At 39.9% G+C, this 18,615-nt stretch overlaps 1 protein-coding gene across 1 annotated transcript in view; it reads right to left on the reverse strand.

Moving 5' to 3' along the window:
• Positions 1 to 18,615, reverse strand: part of LLPH (LLP homolog, long-term synaptic facilitation factor) — a 183,671-nt gene that overhangs the window by 76,503 nt on the left and 88,553 nt on the right. The window lies entirely within an intron of this gene.

Consider the following 18,615-nt stretch of genomic DNA (forward strand, 5'->3'; position numbering starts at 1 on the left):
TATAAATATACCTCATCTGCTTTTACTTTGCTTTTTAAGAATAAACTGATACCAAACACACTGTCTTAATTACATCCACAGGCAAAAGCATAACAAGTTTAAATGTTGTCACAATATAGTTTCAAAATTTGACATTGTTAATTGTGCCATCTGTGATAAAACTGGTGAATGAAAATCTTAATTTGAACATGCAAATAAGTAATTCATCTGAAAAGCCACTTTTAACATTAATAAATGAAAATACTGCCAAGCAAAAGGAGAGACCTGGGCAGGAAACTGGTAAATGGGTTGATAAGGAAGCACAGCCTCCATGGGTCTGGGTCATCACATCTCTGAAATTGGGCAAGTCAGTCCTGCCACATTCAAATCAGACCAGGAAGAACATACTCTCTGTTCCCTTCTTGAGTATCCACGTTATGAGGTGGCTGCTCATCATGAACACCTGAATACTAGAGGCACATCAGGAGGGCAGGCCCAGGACAAAGTCTAATTCATTCCCAGAACATGGCTGGTTCTGGAAAGTTCTCCTTTTGAGATGCGTATAAAACTAAAGACAAGAATAAGGTGAAAATCTTGGCAAGATGTTCCCAGAAAGTCTGCCCTATACCCAAGCCAGTGTTCCAAGCCATTTTTGTTCTGTGATTATATTTCTTTTCTGTAGTCTTTTTTGTTTAAGTGCCTTCTATAAATGCACCCATGAAATCTTTATCTCTTCCTTTTCTCTCCACCAGATGTAGAAATGGAAGAAAATTTCACTATCAGTCAGAAGAAAAGTCACTAATCCTTAAGCTGGTTTATTGTATGACCTAGCTATTTTTCATTCAAGTCAAATACCTTTCAAAGTATTGAACTCATCAGGATTTACTTTTTTAAAAGATGTTCTGATATAAATAATGCTTGTAATAGCAAGTATCACTTGTATATTCTTGATAGAATATATTGGTTGTGATAGAATGGCTGATAATTTTCAGATAATAGTAGCCCATTGAGATAAATGAACATTCTGAATTTTGTAAAGAAATCCTTGTTTCCCTGAGGCATTCTCACATGAAGACACTCCTATTTGACAAAGAGCATCAGAGAAATGAACGTGCATATTTGAATGGGAAATAAAAGTCAATGGAAACTTTCTCAGGTATGAAATTATTATAATGATCCATTTTCACACTCAAAAATCTGTAAGAAAATATACTTCGAGTCATGTGTGAAAACTGATAGAAATACCAAAATAGTTTTAAGTGAGCCGGGGGAAGAAAAGACTTACAGATGGCGAAGTGGTCTTGACGTTGATGGAGAACTATAGGAAGAGTGAAGATCAGATGTTTTACGATTTCTCTGAGGGCAATTCAAGATGAATTCAAGATGAATACGATTAAGCTATAGGAAAATCAAGTTTGCCAGCATATAAAAAATTTCAGGCTAGCTGGAACCCATTCATCACTAGAAAATATACTAAAGGAGAGACTGTGGAAGAATCTATTTTCTTTGAAAAGAATATTCCCCTTCCTTGAAAGAAAAGAAGAAAACCAGTGTCTATGCCAGTAGTTCTCAAACTTCACTGCATCAAAATCACCTGGATTTGTTCGCACAGATGGACAGCCCCTCCCTCAGAGTTTCTAATGTAGTAGGTCCAAGGTGAAACCCAAGAATTTCAATTTCTAACAAGTTTCGAGATGATGCTAATGACGCTGGCCTGGTTGCCACATTCTAAGAACCCACTGGTCAGTGTTATAACTCTGTGCTAGGCACTGGCATGTAAATATCTCACTGGCTCTTTGCAACAACTCAGAAGTAGATGTAATTCTGAGAGAGAGATATGCAGTATTCCATGGAGATATTGTAGGATCAGTTCCAGACCACTGCAATAAAGTGAATATCTCAATAAAGTGAGCTAAATGAAATTTTTAGTTTCCCAGTGCATAGAAAAGTTATGTTTACACTGTACCATAGTCTCTTAAGTGTGCAATAGCTTTATGTCGAAATAATAATACCTCAACTTAAAAATACTTTATTGCTAAAAAGTGCTAACCATCCTCTGAGCTTCCAGCAAATCTTAATTACTGATGGGAGATCATCATAGCAAATATAACAACAAAAAACTTTGACAATATTGTGAGAATTACAAGAAATTGCAAGAAAATATGACACAAAGACATGAACTGTGCAAATGCTATCAGAAAAATGGAGCCAATGGACTTGCTTGATGCTGACACAAAACTTCAATTGTAAAAAGCATATTATCTGTGAAGCACAGTAAAGTGAAGCAAAATAAAATGAGGTACACCTGTAGAGTTATTCCACAACTTCCATACATTGTGTGTGAACAGCTGTAAACTGGTCACTATACATGAAATCAGCCTTTTGTACATCAGTTGGTGCACAAACTTTTTGAGAGATCTCTTGGTGCTGCCTACCAGCTACAATTCAGCTTGGGCAGCAATGCTGTTAGGCAGAGACAATGTGACGGGGCTCACCATTTTTTTTCTCTCTTTTGGGTAAGCAGAAGACTATATCTCTTAGCCCTCTTGCATCTACATGGGATCTTGTGACAATTTATAGCCAATGGATATGAGCAGATGTGACCCATGACTCCTCATTTTTTCTCTTGGTTCATCAGCTCGCCGAATACAGCAGATCCAGCAGAGGCCTCCCAAGGAGGCCCTAAAGGCTGGTAGAGCCACCGGGAAATGCCAGAATCCCTGAGTCCCATCTTGGAGAAGAGCTGCCCATGTAGGATCAGCCCTATTGAACTCCATATGAGCAAAAGCAGTAAATTAAGGTGCTGAGGTTTGGAGGTTCTTTGTAGTAACAGCTAACAGTAGCACCCTAATAATAACTTCTATGGATAGAGCAATCCAAATGCAGTCTAATATTTGTGCAGGAACTTGGACTTCTTTTGGCAATTTATTATTATTTTCTATGAAAATGGTGGAAAATAGAAAAACATATAGATACTAGTAATAGGAGTATCATGAACTTAACACAATCCAGAAAAAGATGAAAATTACTAGGCATGTTAAAAATTACAAATTTTTAATCTCAGCCAGATTCTTACTTAAACATGCTGACCATGTGTTTGATTGAAAAGAAAAATAAAATTAAAGAACATGGGTGAGATGTTAACATTTAAATAATTCAAATATTGTACCTAAAAAGCAAAACATATAAGGAAATAGGATCCCTTACTGATGAAATCCATTGTTTCACTATCTTACCACCAACTTTCAGCCAAGTTTTAAAGGATCACAAGTACAAAAGCACATATTTCCTCAAAATATGAGAAAATTAACAATCAGAGAGGTTGAACAGTTCCCTCAAAGTCATATTAATAAATAATAAAACTAAGATTTATTCCAAGATTTGCAGCCTATCGCCTTGTTTATTATACCTCCCTGCCTCTCATCTCTGTAAAAATGTGGATGTCTGCTTATCTTTGATGAAGAAAATATATGAAATGACCATACAGCATTTTGATAAAGATAGTCCTACAATCTTCTATTCTTGTGAATGTCAGAACCCTGTGAAAAATGTCCCTTTGCTACTCAGGTGAATGAATGCCCAGAGACAGAGTTCTAGCCAGCTACGCCATAGTTCTTATACAAAACAACATTATTTCTATGAAGCGTTTCTCTTCATATAACATAGAAAACAAAGTTACAACTGCATTACTGAGTATGCTCAGTGTCAGGCACTACACTGGGGGCAGAAAACTTGGCCCCTGTCCCAGCATTCTGCCCCAACCACAGCTCAAGAGGAAAGAATTCCTCCCTTCACTCCACAGCAGCCCATTCTGCTTACCTCAGACCCCTGCAGATGGGTAGTGATGAAGACAAAGGTTTCCAAGGACAGAGCCGGCAAACAAAAGCTTGGAGAAAAGAAGAAAATAAATAATTTATTTATTAACATCATAATGGTCCTTAGAAGGAGGTCATAAAAAGCATCCTTCACCAGGGCCATACGTGTCACCAGAGCAAATGCGTATGAGCTACTTCAGCTGGGAAAATGATTTTTCATTGACAATCCAACAACTTTGACCTCATGTGGTATTTTGAGAGCCCACTTTTATAAGAAATCAGCTCCACAGCCTTGGACCCAATCATATGTGTGTGTGGTGGTGAGACTTTGGCTTGTAAGTGGTATCAATGTAAAAATAAGCTTTAATAAAGTACCACCAGCATCCATGTACCTCTGTCCCCACAGCCCCTTCCAATATTGCCAGTTCTTGCTTGATTCTTGCTTGATGGGTGTTTCCAGTGAAGGGTCCCCTACCCTTCAATCCACAGACTTCCCTATAGCCTGCACAGGAGCAGAAGCAACCACTGGGAGAAAGGATTGGTCAGGTGGGTCTCCAGAGTCACTCAGAAGCTGGGGCCGAACGTCGTTTAGGGTACCAGTGCTGCGAGCTGGCTCCGTGGCTCATCCACTTCTCTGCAAACCTCCTGGCCCTCCTTGTTCACATATTTAAGCTTTGTCCAAAAGTAGAAAGTGAAACATGATGAAGGGTGGGAGGAAGGGAGGGATCTTGTGGTGAGTGTTCATGTCAACACACGGTATCTACAAGCAAAACTTCTGCTGCTTCAATCACTCTTGAGACAAAGACCCAGGGAAGCTGCACTGGGGCATCACCCGCAGGGAGTGTGGGCACCATGAGGAAGTCTATACCTGCTAGAAATGGTATCGACTCATACGGACTTTAATGTGCGCACAAATCACTTGGGATCGTGCTAAAATGCAGGCTCTGATTCAGTAGGTCTGGAATGGGAGATGAGATGCTACCTTTCTAACCAACATTAAGTTGGTGGTGTTTTGAGGATCAAGGGGATAGAAATAAAGAGCACAAAATCCAATTTCAGAGTAGGTGAGCTGTGAAACCTTGGGCTTCAGTCTTCTTGTCTGTGAAATAGAGATCTAGTATTCTCACGGAGGATTATTGTGAGCATTAAATGGCACGATGTCATCTAGAGGCACTCAATACATTGACTACCATCCATACGTTATTTTTACTGTTCTGAGCATAGGGGCAGCTTCTGATAGCACATATGTGGCATGACTTAATATGGTCCCAGAGTTCACTGAGGTTCTTATATGTGTGTTTGGTTTGGGTTCCATTTTTAGACTTTCTTTTTACCTGTGCTTCATTTTGATGGTTTCTGGTACTATGTCTCAGGTATGGTCTTCTGGTTCATACACGTTGGTAATAGGGCTCACCATATCTGCTTCATACAATATGCTGGTAAAAAAAAAGTCTTTTTTCAAATTTCATATATTTTAATCTCTGCAAGTTACGTATGGGTCTTTTTTATATCTTTCATTCTCCTTGTACCATGTTTATGTTTTCTTTTACATCCTTAAGCATAAGAATAAGCCTTATAATAGTAATGCTAAGCTTCTTGCCTAGTTATCCCATTATCTCTGTCATTTATCAATCTGTTCCTATTGACTAACTTTCCTCTTATTATAAATCATATGTCCACACTTCCTGGCACACTTGGTAATTATTTCTTGAATTTCACATATTGTGAATTTTATTTTGTTAGGTGCTGGATTTTATTGTCTTCCTCGAAAGGATGTTGGATTTTATGGTAGATCAGTTTTATCCATGAGAGGCTTGTTTTTATGCTTTTTATGGTGGGTCCACAGCAGCTTTTATCCTAGAAATAATATAACCTCACTACCAAGGCATGACCTTCTGAGGACTCCATGCAATGCCCTGTGTATTTTGAAGTTTCTTCCACCAGACTTGAGGAACACAAATTCTTCCCAGTCCTGTGTAAGCTCCAGATACATACTGTTCAGCTCAGAGCATGCTGGTGGTTCTTTCCACAGTCCAGTTTCTTCACATGCATGTGCAGACAGTTACATTCAGCCAAACACTTGGGGTGAACTACATAGCTCCCCAGAGTTCCCTTTCCATTTAGCGCCCTCCTTTCTGGTAAAAGGCCTTGCAAATTCCAGCCTCCTTGGTCTTGCCAGGCTTTGATCCCTGCCTCCTCACCTCAGCAGGCCACTGGGCTGTTTCAGTCCCCTCCCCTGGGGAGCAGCATGGAGAATTACTGCCTCCAAGCAGTAAGCTGGGGCAGCAATAGGGCTCACCTCATTTGCTTTCCTGCTCAAAGGGATAAAACCTTATTGTCCAATATCTGACAGTTTATCTGATTTCCAGCTGTTTACAGTGAGGTGGCGATTGCCTCATGGGCTGAAGCAGAAGTCAGTGGAACTGGCAGAAACTGAAGACAAAGAGGGCATTTCAGGTACAAGAATGATGACATAAGCCAACATCACAAATAGGTGAGGATAGTGACTGTGAGCGTCAGGAAGTCACAGTTTGATGTTGCCCCACCAGGAGAGGCTGAAGGGAGGAGGGGCCCACAAAGTGTAAGACTTGGGCTGGGGCCGAGGGCCAGAAGTAGGGCCTCAGAGATCATGTGACTGAGAACCGTGGAATAAGAAGAAAAACAATGGACAGATGTAGAGGGCCAGAAGTGAAATCACTGGATCCAAAAGAGATATCACCAGAACTGAGATCACCGGATATGAGATTAGCCCGGAAGTGATATCATTATGAGCCTGTCTATAAGCTGTGCTCAAAAATAAAAATGCGTCGCTGTTTCGCCACCAGCAGTCAGTGAACCTCCTGATCCCAACTTTGGTTTCTGTGTCTTTCGTGTATCTATCTCTGTATTTTTCTTAATCTCGCACCCACTCCTCTCAGGTTCAGCTGGATTGTGGAGCTGGTCTCTGCAGACAGAGAGTCAAGAGACCTGGGTTCCAGTTCAAGCCTATTATTAGCTGTGTGACCTTGAGTAATTTTTTGTGCTTTAGTTTTCTCATACGTAAAATTGGAGACCTTCATCAGTTTATATCCAAGAGTACATTTCAAGGCAAAATATATATATTTGCCAAAATATATAAATATATATAAAATACGTACATTTTCCAAAAATCTATAAAGGAGCTCAGTATAGGTAGAAGACACTTGAGGCTGGAACCTTCAGAGCAAATAGGATATTAACAAATCGTATTTATTGATCACCTACGACATGGCAAGGTTTATGCTCAGAGTTTTGAGTACATTATCTTTAATCCTTAAAACAACTCTGTCTCACAGATTAGGAAAGAGAGAAGTTAATAACTTGTCAAAGGTCTTTTAGCTAACAATAGTGGCGACAGGATCTGAACCCAAGTCTGGGCAACTATGTCTTGCTGCTTCATTTTTCTGGACCCAGGCATTAGAATGTCTTTAACACCCTTGGCTGATTCCAACATGCAGTCAGGGTCAAGAACCACCTACTAGAAAGGCTAAAAGCTTTGGGGACAAAAAGGCTAAAAGTTTTGGGACATCCACCTTAATCATTACAAGTAACACCTTCAATAATGTTTCTCCTTCCCCATTACACCAATGTGATTATGCCTATATTATGCCCCAACTGTCTAAGGGGCTGGGAATTGGGCAGGTGGGTAAAGCCTTCATTTTCTAGAAGAGGATGCATTCAAGAAGTGACACTTTCATGGACCTTCTTAGTTCGACAAATAGCTGGTTGTACTACCTAGTCTTCTTTGTGCTTTTTGCACAGCTGGACTGAAAATATATAATTTCTTAGTGCTGGAACAAGTTGATCCCATATTTTATGCAATTTAATCTTTGGAGAACATCAATGGCACTAGGATAAGATTTTACTGTACTCACAGCAACCAACTGAAACCTAACTAGGGTCCAGGTACTTTGCAGAGCACTCTACTTGTATTATCGCAGTTAGTTCTCCCAGCAACCTCATGAGGTCAGTGCAGTTATCATTCCTGTTTGACAGGAAACAGGCCCAAAGCTACAGAGTGGGTCATCCAGAAATGAGACGGCACAGCCAAAGGTCTTAGCCCTGAACTGTGTTGCTCCTGGTGATGGCTGCTGGTAGGGGGAGCTGTTCCTTCTTTCTTTTTCAGTTGTAAATAGTGAAACTAAGACAATCAAAAGGGTTAAAAAATGTTGTCGTACCATACTTTTAAAAGGTAGATTAGAACAGAGCAGGAAACTCCTGATACCCGGAGACCCAACTCTTACATTCTTTTGGTCTACTGTAGGTGAAACCTCATTTTTGGCACACGGGTCATTGCTCAAAAGCAATGCATGCCTTTATCTTTTTAATCTGTGTGTGGTCTCAGTAATGTCCGTGTGTTATGGGCCATGCCACAAATCTGGCTCTCCCTTCACTGGCAGGGATTTTACTACACAAACCACGTTAACTTGAAAAACCTGGAACAAAGAGAAACTTTGACTAGCAGCATGGTTTTCTCAGCTAAATGAGCTGCATGATGTAGCTCCCATTGATTAGAAAAACAATTTTAAAACATTTTCTTTCAGTATGGGAATCCCCAACTTCTCACTCAGAGGTGAGTACTTGAAAGATCTAGGGAGGTGAAAGGCCAAGGAACACATGTGTGTCTCAGTATGTAGGACTCAGTCCCATATAAAGAGAACTGTTTTGTAGAAAGCAACTTTACCTGTGACATGTCTTGATTATTCAGCAGGTAACAGGCTTTCGGGAACTTCTCCAGGGGACAAAAGAACATTTTCCCACCAGCATGTGTTTTTCACACTTACAGAAGAAAAAGGGGGAGAAGTTAACTTTCCTAGTAGCCAGCAGCATAGACCACCCTCCACCAACCCCCACCCCTGCCCCAGCACCACCACCACCATGAGACTGGCAATGACAACAGTTTGCATAAGAAAAATACACAGAGACTCTACTCTTTTATTTAGGTAATTAGTTTCACTTTCCCTCAAGCAAGCAGAATTCTTTGATCAAGCTTACTACAAAATATGGAAATTAACATATTGCTCCACACATACCCCCACCTCCAAGATGGAGGAGCTGACAAAGACCACATGAAGGGAAGCCAGATCCCACATAACAGCAAATCAGACGATGGCCCAGAATAATAGCTGATCAACCTTCCATTTCTATCATTTTTCATTTAGGAGACTTTTGACCCAGTGAAAAAGATGATTTATTCTCCAGAACCCTGAAAGTAGCAAGTGCTCTGTCCCAGGGCGCATTCAGCCTCAGCGGAGTACAAGGGATTCCCCATCGGGCAAGAGTTTAGACTCAATGATTCTGGACGCTGGAGAGCACATGCTGGCTTTGCTGATGAGTGGATCCTTCCAGGGACAGAGGAAAATCTGCACCCAAGCCAGAGCCACTTAAATACTTTTAGCAACGTTTCCCTAGTTTGGAAATGGGCTGGTTCCTTCTGAAGTGAGAACAGCATGCAGCCCCTGGGTGTGCTCCCATGAACACTCACTACATGGGGGGCAAGTGGGTAATGGGTGTAAACACCCCCAAGCACCATGCTGTGGCTTCCCTTAGTGCTTGCTCTCTGTAGCGAGCCACCAAAGGCCAAGTTCCTGGACTCCACGGGAGCATCAGTGCCTTCAGTGACTCAAACCTTTAAGTCCTGGTTTCCCACCCAACGAGTGGGGGCTCCTTGACAGGCCTCGAACCTACAGAGTTCATGGCAAAGCAGTGTCCACCTCCAGCAGATCCCTGTGGGGCTGCAAGCCTCAGGGAAGATGCCCCAAGACTGCTGGGCTGGCCTGTGTCTGCCTGTGCCATTGAATAACTGGACTCCCCTAGTGCTGTTTCTCATCTCCTGTTGCAGAATCAGAGAGGTCTGCCGGCAGGACCAGCTCAATTCAATTTCCCAGTCTGGAACTTGAAAACCCCCTGAACACAGTCATGTGAGCATTTTCTTTCGGTCCTAAATTTAAACAAAATTAAAATCATTATTAACCCTTAATAACTGCTTTATTCCTCTGAACTGGCAGTGTGAGTGTTACAGCTCACTCGGTTACAGATGTGGGACCTCCAAATACTACTTGAAATCTAAGACTGACAAAGAACCTTGGACCCTGCTGCCACCAGAGCACGGCTGGCAGCTGCAAACATAAGAGAATGGAATTCGCCCTCCTTTCCCGGCACAGACAACACTGCTGGGCTTCGAGGGAAAGCAGTATGTGTTCAAGCCGATGATGAGAGCTTTCCTGTGCGTTTCATCAAAACTGAAGCCAAGTCCAAAGGGTTATGTCAAGGAAATCACATTAGACAGTGCCCTTTCAACATCTAAACACTCGTGCCTTTAAAACACTGAATAGAATTGATGATTTTTCTGCCTGAAGCAATTTGTTCTAAGTTCATAAGGAACACGAGGAAAACCATCTCTCTTTTCTCTTGTTCGCAAGAAGCGCTGGATGCAAAGGACAGGCAAGAGTCAGTAGGGGGGATGTACCAGCAGACAACATTAACAAGCCCCCACAAAAGTAAATATGAGCTATTGTGCCATCCTTATTTTGGGCTGTCAGTAGTAGCAATTGGAAATAATAAAGACAAAATAAATACAGTTGCTGATGCCGAGAGCGACTGGGGGCAAAGTATGGAAAGAATTCTCTTTCTGTGCCTTCCTATTTCTCAGCAGCTAGGAAGGGCTCCAGCACATTGCTTCTGCCTTCCTAGCCACATCCTCTCTTCTCTTACAGAGGCAGTAGAGTGAGGATGTAAAGGGAAAGTCACTTCAGGCTTCAGAGAGACCTGAGTTCTAGGCTCAGCTCTGCCACCACACTGTTCATAGTTGTGCTTATAACCTCGGACAGTACTAAAAATAAGTGACATTTATAGAGTACCTATAACATACTGAGTACTCTTCTCAGTGATTTGTGTCTATTAATGTACTTAATTGTCACAATGGCAGCAGGTACTAATGACTTCCACACCACTTTATAGATGAGACTTACTGAATGTCACACGGCTCAAAAGTGAGGAACCGGGATGCAGATCCAGGCAGCCTGGTCCAGAACACAAGCTCTTAATGACAACACTGTCTTTCACTTGTCTGAGCCCCTGTTGTCTCAGTTTAAAAGGTAGATGGTAAACCTCACAGATTTATTTGTGTTGGTGAAATGAGATACTGTATATATACTTAGCACAGGGTGTGGGGTATAATAAACAATAAAAAATGCCAGCAATTATTTTTTGCCTTTTCTTTCCTTCTCCTTCTTTCAGTCCAGACCCAAAGAGGTGGCACCAGCAGGAAGGATGTGAAGAAAGCATGCCAGTTCCTTCTCTGCCCCACCCAGGAGTCCTGTGTGCATATCCTGTTGTGCTATATAACTAATACTTATAGGAATAATAACAAGGCCATTGGATGCCAAGAACACGTTAAGCATTATACAAAACCCATCATTCTACAAAACCAGTTTGCTTCCCAAGCCTGCCCAGTCTCTGCTGAGCGGGTTTAAGATTACTAGCAACATATCCATTGCAAGCCGTTTCCGTTAAGAGGGTCTGCTGCTTTGTCTCTAAGTCTTTGTCTCTGGAAGAATACAGGACTCTTGTATTTCAGCTGCAAGGGTGTTTGAGTAGCAGCCAAAGTTGTAACATTTGGGGTCCTTAAGCCTTTACACGTCTGTTGTGTGACCATTGCAAATGACTGCACTGACTCCGTTGGAATTACAACTCAATTTACACCCTATATTTTCCCTTTACTTCTTCGACATCATACAGGACTTGCGATTTAACAGCATTTCTTTGATTTTCTGGCCTCCTCTCAAGATTTTATTTGATTTCTACAAGCCATATACCAGTGTTCTAAGCAGCCAATAATAAGTCATCAATTGGACACTCTAACCAGGCTCTTTTCCTTGGCTGCAAGTTCTAACAGCCTCCTCTTCTATCCTGCAGGCAAAGAGAGACAACTTGGCAAAGTGTTCCATTTTCAGAATGAGGCAAAAGCTAGTTCAGCAGGAGACAGAAAGCCCACTATCCTCAATGTGAGAAGTGTGGCTCCTCTGAGAAAAAAAAAAACAAAACAAAAATATGGTACCTCTGTAGGTCCTTGATTCCTTAGGAAGCAGTAAGACCAGAATACCTGGTCGTAATCCAGGGCATTAAGTGGTGTTCCTGATGCTCACTTGCCACATGATTTAAGGCAAGCCTGCTTGCTTCCCTGGGACTCAGTTTTCACATCTGTAGAATAATAATCTCTGGCATCTTTACCGCAGAGCTTAAAGCTTTTCACCATATGTGACCTCTTTTCTCTCACAATCCTGCAAGTTGGGCACAGATACTCTGCTTTAGGACCTGAAAGAAAACACAGGAGCAAAGAAATTTGGGGATCTGCCTGCAGTTGCAATATAGCTGAGATAGGAATTCACATTCTTTACCTTAATGCTAAGTACTATTGTTTTCCAGAAAGGTCTTCACCACAAAATGGAATTCTTAATAGGGAAATAAACCACCTTGCAAGCAAGTCCTTTGAACTGGGTATTTAAATGACCTTAGAGGATTTGAAAAACCTTATCTAATAGAACACATTGATGCTCAGCCAGGAAAAAAATCAGTCCAGAGGAGTTTCACACTATAGAAATATTTCATACTCAGGGTCTACCACCTTGAAACACTGACTACTTAATCCTCACAGTTACCTTGTAAAATACATTATTAGTTATTATTAGTTCCATTTTACAGCTGTAGGAACTAAGGAAGAGAGTTCTAATGGCTTCTCTGGGGCCTCAGAGGAAGTCAGTACTGCACAGCAGAAATTCTTATGTTTGCTGTCTCTCTTCCTCACACAAATAGAGAAAACAGGTTGCCTGGAGAAGTTCTCATAGCTGAAGTCATTCTTGCAACTAGAGGCATATTCACATTGTGCCAGCTTTTGGGTACAGTAGCAGCTATAGGATTTCTAAAATACAAAATAAAAACAAATGTAAGCTCCTAGTGGGAAAACACCCTTGAGGTTGTATTTCTCTAATTGGAGGACCCTAAATCATTCACAGACTAAGGCACTTATTCACTTATTCATGAATTAACTGTGTATTTGATGGCATTCAATTAAAAGCTGATGTCTTCTTATCCGTGTCCTAACCAGAAATAGTGCCAGGCTTCCCATTGGTTTTCAAGATGTGGGATGGTAGCATGTAGTGGTGAAGTGTGTGTGTGTGTGATGCTAATTAGGCACTTATTGTGCATTAACCACATATCAATAGAAGTAAAAATATTCTCTTTTTGCCTAAAGAATTTAAAATTAAGGTAAGGAAACCAAACATAATATACTAGTCTCTGGTAAAACCTAGGGTTTAAAGACATGTTATTTTTAATTTTGCTGAACTTTTTGAATGCTGAAAAACTTTCTTTTTCAAGAAGTACCTAATAATGCCACTATAATTAGTTCTTTACATTTGAAAATTAATCTCTTCAGCTCCCAATCACTATTCAGGTTTAGAATTTCCTAAAAGGTTATTGTACTTAAGCTCCCTTATAAAGCAATTACATAATTAAAATGTAAACAGAGACTGCTTAATTGGCATTTACCTTCCACTACTTCAGGTTAAATTGGGCCTTCCATCTGTCAGGTGCTATGCTTCATGCTGAACATAAAGGATTCCAGCATGAGCCTGACTCAAGAGTGCAGTGAGAGAGAGACATAAACCGATGGTTGCAGTATGAGAAGGTGAATGCTGCTTGGCAAACCTGAGCTACTCAATGAGCCCCTAGGGACCAGCCACACCACCAGGCCAGTCACATGGGGGTGTGCTGTGTGTTGGAAGGCTTTGCGGAGGAAGTGGTGTCTGAGTGGTTCTGAAAGAAAAGAAGGTCCCCAAGAGGAGCATGAGGACTTTTCCAGGCAGAAGGAGAAGCCTGAGCAAAGGTGAAATGGTATGATTTGGGAGTCTCCCAGAGGTCTACCCATCACAAGCAAATCTCCCGAGAAGGTTGGGAAGTGGGGCAGCATCTGCAGGGGCTTTGCACGGACAGCCACATCGGACACCAGACTGCTTCAGCAAATGAAGTCAGCTGCCAGCATCTTCTCCCCCAACCCCAAACCCTCAGGCTCTGAGACAACCCTTGCTTCTCTCTTGTCTCCTCGCTTCCTCTGTCAAATAATGGTAGCGTCGACTTCTAACTTGTCAAGCATGTGAAAAACGACTGAGTTCCACCAGTGAGAAGACCGATCAACAGCACCAAGTCCTTGGTGGTGGTTTCGTCTTGTCAGTCTCGTGAAAGAGCTTCCTCGGATGGAGGTTTATACTCAAAATTCCAGGGCATGGTGGCTTAATAAGTGTCTTGGCCATGCTTCCAATACCTCTTCCTTCTGTTATTTGCCATTTGGCTATTTCACCATTTGCTGACACTTAGGCACACCATGGGCTGTGGGATCCCACTCGTGGAGCTGCTGTTACTCCTGCGGTGGTAAAAGTGATAACAGAGTGTAATCCCCTTTGGGAATAATCTGTGGGCTTCCCTATTTTCAATCTCATCTATTTCACAGAAAATCAAGGTACTTGTTTTATTTTATGAAAATTAACATTGTTATCAAAATGTCCTTTTATAATTTTTTTCAGTGAAAACATTTTTAGCTAGTCTCCAAAATTGTTGCAAGACTATATTTCTGAACTTCTTGAGTACTGAGAGGAGTTCTTACAGTGAGGATAGAGTTTTGACATTATTAGCAAGGGAGAGTACTATATAAAGGTAATTATGTTGTGGCTAAAGAACTGTCATAGCTAAAGTCCTTCAAAAAAGAACAGTTGTAATTATCTTTGATTGCAGTTTTGTGGTAAAATAATCATTGGAAGTTTATGTAGATATGCCTTGATTGAGAACTGTCCTATGAAAACAGTTTTAAAAGGCTGAGCATTTACTAGGTAACGCAAAGTGCGTTTTTAAAATTCCATACTGGTGCAGATTATGTATATTCACACAACAGATCTTCACTGAGTTACTTCATTTGTATAGACTCTGTCAGATACAAGTACTTTGACATGTCATCTTTAAAAGAGCAATGATTACAATTACCCAAGGAGAACTTAGTGATTACTGTTGGCAAAGATAAAATTATAAAAATGTTATAGTACTATGTATTGAGTAATTACTAAGTACTAGGAACTATATGCTAAGTGCCCCATGTGTATATTCCATCCTTTAACCTTCATGGTAATCTCTTCAGGTAATTTTATTATCTCCTTTTTTGTAGGTGAGGAATCTACGATTCAAAAAATAAAGAAATTTATCAACATTATTAGAGCTAATAACAGCACACAGGACTGGGTTTTGAACTTGGGAATGTCTAATTCCAAAGATGAGTCTCTTAACCACATACCCTCATTGTCTCAGGTAACATACCTGCTAATAGGGAAGCTACTTGAAGCAAATACTTTCTCTGGTTGGTAATATGGTAACATATCCTCTTATAGTTTACAAAATGTTTTTACATATGTTAGAACTTGAAATCTCTAATAACAATCCTTGTGGTAGGTGTTATTAGTTCCTCTTTTTCAGAGCAAAATACTCTGAGGCTTAAAGAAATTAAGGGACTTAACCAAAGTCATACAACTAGCACTGGAAGCCAGGCCTTCTAGTTTCAAATCCTCTGCTATTATTACTCTGCCATTTTTACTACAAGGAGGTAGAAAGAGAAGTGATGGAAACTTTGCTGTACACAAACATGTATGCCCAGACACCCAACAAATAAGGAGGTATTACTGTATCTCTTTGTGCTAATAAAATGATCATTCAAATTAAAACACATCCATTTTATTTTTTCACAAAACTTAGTAGCAATGAAAACCATTAACAAACCTAATAACAAAGACCAAAGGCTCAAATATTTATCAGTCCTCATAAAATGTTAAGATTTTACTGATCATAAGATATATTTTTCTTAGTTTGTCTATTTAATAACCTTTCAAAGGCTGGAGTCTTTTTTAAGTTATAGATAATGATTTAAAATCTTTTTCACTGTAGGCAAAAAAAAAAAAAAAGGAATAGCTCATTATCTACCTGTTTTAACCTGAAAAAGGGAAAGTTTGCCCAAAATGAATTGTTGATGAAAACGGCAAACATAATGAATCAAGAGGTCGTGTTAGTTCTTGAAGCTGAAATTTCTACAAGTACATTGGAGAGGAAAGAGTAAAAATTTAGCCCTCTCAAGGATGTTTAGAGGATAATATCATTCAAAAAGTTGGTGCCAACAACAATTTATACACAGCTTGAAGAGCAACAAATTCCGCTTCTGTGGTTTGTATCTGGAGAGGAAAACAAGCCAAGAGGAAAAATTCCAAAGGAGGTTCACATTTATTCTTCAACCTCAAAGCCTAGTTCAGGTTTGCCTGTGTGGTTTTATTGCTTAGTTCACACACACAAATTAGCACTGGAGATCCTAAAAGCCAGCTTAAAAAAAAAAATCTTTTGCTCCTGGTGTTGATGAAAGAAAACACTCTTTCTCAAAAATGTGATTATTTGGTTCCTCACAAGTTCAAGATGTGTGAAAAGAGAGAGGGGAGCTCCTTTAAAAGAACTTCCTTCTACCACATTTTAAAATGTTGCTCTTTCGTCAATGATGGGCAGTCAGGGGCTTCTAAAAGTAAAGAAACATAATGGTATCTTTCAGATTAGTCAACGGGGAATTTAGTGTCAAATTATGTATATAACCAGAACACCTTGGAGTTGCCTTTATAGGGAAAAATATAATACAATAATTTGTATTTGAAATGATTAGAATTTAACAATGACCTTTACTACAGTAAAATCTCATTGAAAAGAAATATCTTGCTGCAGCATTCCCTCAAGAATAACTTTTTATAGTTATAGCCAGATAAAATATGATTTGCTTTGGAGGTGAAAGCTACTAGTATGCTCTACCATCTGAATTATATATTATTGTAAAATTTATATAAAAGTTATGTTGGAATAAGTATTCTAAGAATACCAATTGTCTAACCAAAGAGAACACTCACAAATCTAATCTAAATCAGATCTTTTAAAAAAAAGGATATGAGGAAACTAAGTTACAAAATGTGTATTTTGCTCAAGTCAAGTAACACGATGATCAGACAAAGGGTGTGCAAATTGCCTAGAAGTACAGGAGTTCGGAGTCCTACGCAGTCTCCAGTCTCCAGGATGTCTCTCTGACCAGCATAAGCATGTGAGTTACTTGTAAACACACCATGGGCCTTATCAGCATTTGAACTTTATCTAATACCTTTCAACACTTCAGAAGTCACTGCCAATCAAACTAGTTTTTAAAACACTTTGGCTCTTTGTTTCTTGGTCAACCTAGTAAAGTTTTTTGTGATTTTGCACTTGGTGACGTCCACAGTGTTACATGGGTTTAAGGGGTAAGAAAACTCTTAGAGCTCATTTGTTTATTCCTTAAAACAGACACCGGCTCCTAAATCCATGTTTTTATTCAAGTTTGCTCATTTTCAGTTATTTTATCTTAGCATCTTTTTACATTTTATAGATGAAAATTCTTTTCTTGGTTTAACATTGTCAAGAGACAGAAATTCTGCTATTATGTGAGGATTTCAAAGCTGCCTCTTAAATTGGAAAGCATTATTTACATCCCAAATGTTTTTTAAAAATTAAAAATCTCAAAAAATAGATACACTAATATGTCCACTTTCAGTATTTTGAATACATCTAATTTCTAAATGATTAAAAAACCAAAACAAGTCCCTTTGGCTGAACCTCATCTGACCACCTACTCTGGATAGATGTAATGAAGTTGAGGTATTGGGGTATGACATCTGGCAAGGACTTGTGAATTACAATTTTCTTTTACAACTTAGAACCATATCCTGGTCAGGCCTCAGCGGGGTTTAATGCTGTCAGAGCACACAAGGTTTGTTTTGATCTGTTATGGAGTAACACACATAGCTCTCAGTTCACACTAATAACATCCCCGTGTCTGGTGTACACCAATCCAGAGGCTACTAATTAAAGGTTGGAATTAACCAAACACAGTTTCACTACAAAACATGTGAAACTTATTAAAACTTAAAAGTAACTGCTGATTCTCAATACAGGCAGAACCTAAAGAATGTGGGAGTCTTGTGAGGTTACTTAAGCAAAATTTTTAAAGCATATTCAAGATGCTTAGGGTCTGCCTGTTCAGTACACAATGTGTTAACATAATAGAAAAATGTGCTAAACTTTTAAGATTATTGAAACACAGAGATGAAAAGGATTCAACAAGGAAACAGACCATGTCCCCCACCAGGGTTGACTCCTACTCCGAGTCTTTGGACTTACAAATAATTCTGTGCGCAATTGTTGGAAAAATTACCTTACCATTTTCTCACCAGAAAATTGTTGATTTGGAAATGAAAGGGAAGCAGGGACCAGTGGAAGATAGCAGGAAGGCAGTGAGCTTCAGCAGCTAAGTCACATAATTCAGACTACAGCTTTATTTTACTTTTCAACTGCGTGTAATATACATTTAGAAAAGTGCATATTTCATGAATGTATAGCTTGCTGAATATGCACAAACTGGATTTATCCATGTTATAAGCACCCAGATCAAGAAGCAGAACATCGTTGGCACTCTTAACAGATTTTTTAACTGAGCAATGAATCTTCACCTTCAGTGAGCACTTGGTTCTTGCTCTGTATCATAATTTGAAAGAATAGTGAATCCCTGAAGTTAGAAAGCAATAGGGAATGAGAGTGGCCAGAATTGAGTTCTCTTTGCTGGTGACTTTGACAGGGCTACTGGTCCCAGCACGGGATGTATGACACCAACTGCTCAAGACGGATCCAAAGAAGGCATAGAAGAGGGGAAAAG

This window comes from Manis pentadactyla, chromosome 10 (genome assembly GCF_030020395.1).
Source record: "Manis pentadactyla isolate mManPen7 chromosome 10, mManPen7.hap1, whole genome shotgun sequence".
Taxonomy (NCBI): domain Eukaryota; kingdom Metazoa; phylum Chordata; class Mammalia; order Pholidota; family Manidae; genus Manis; species Manis pentadactyla.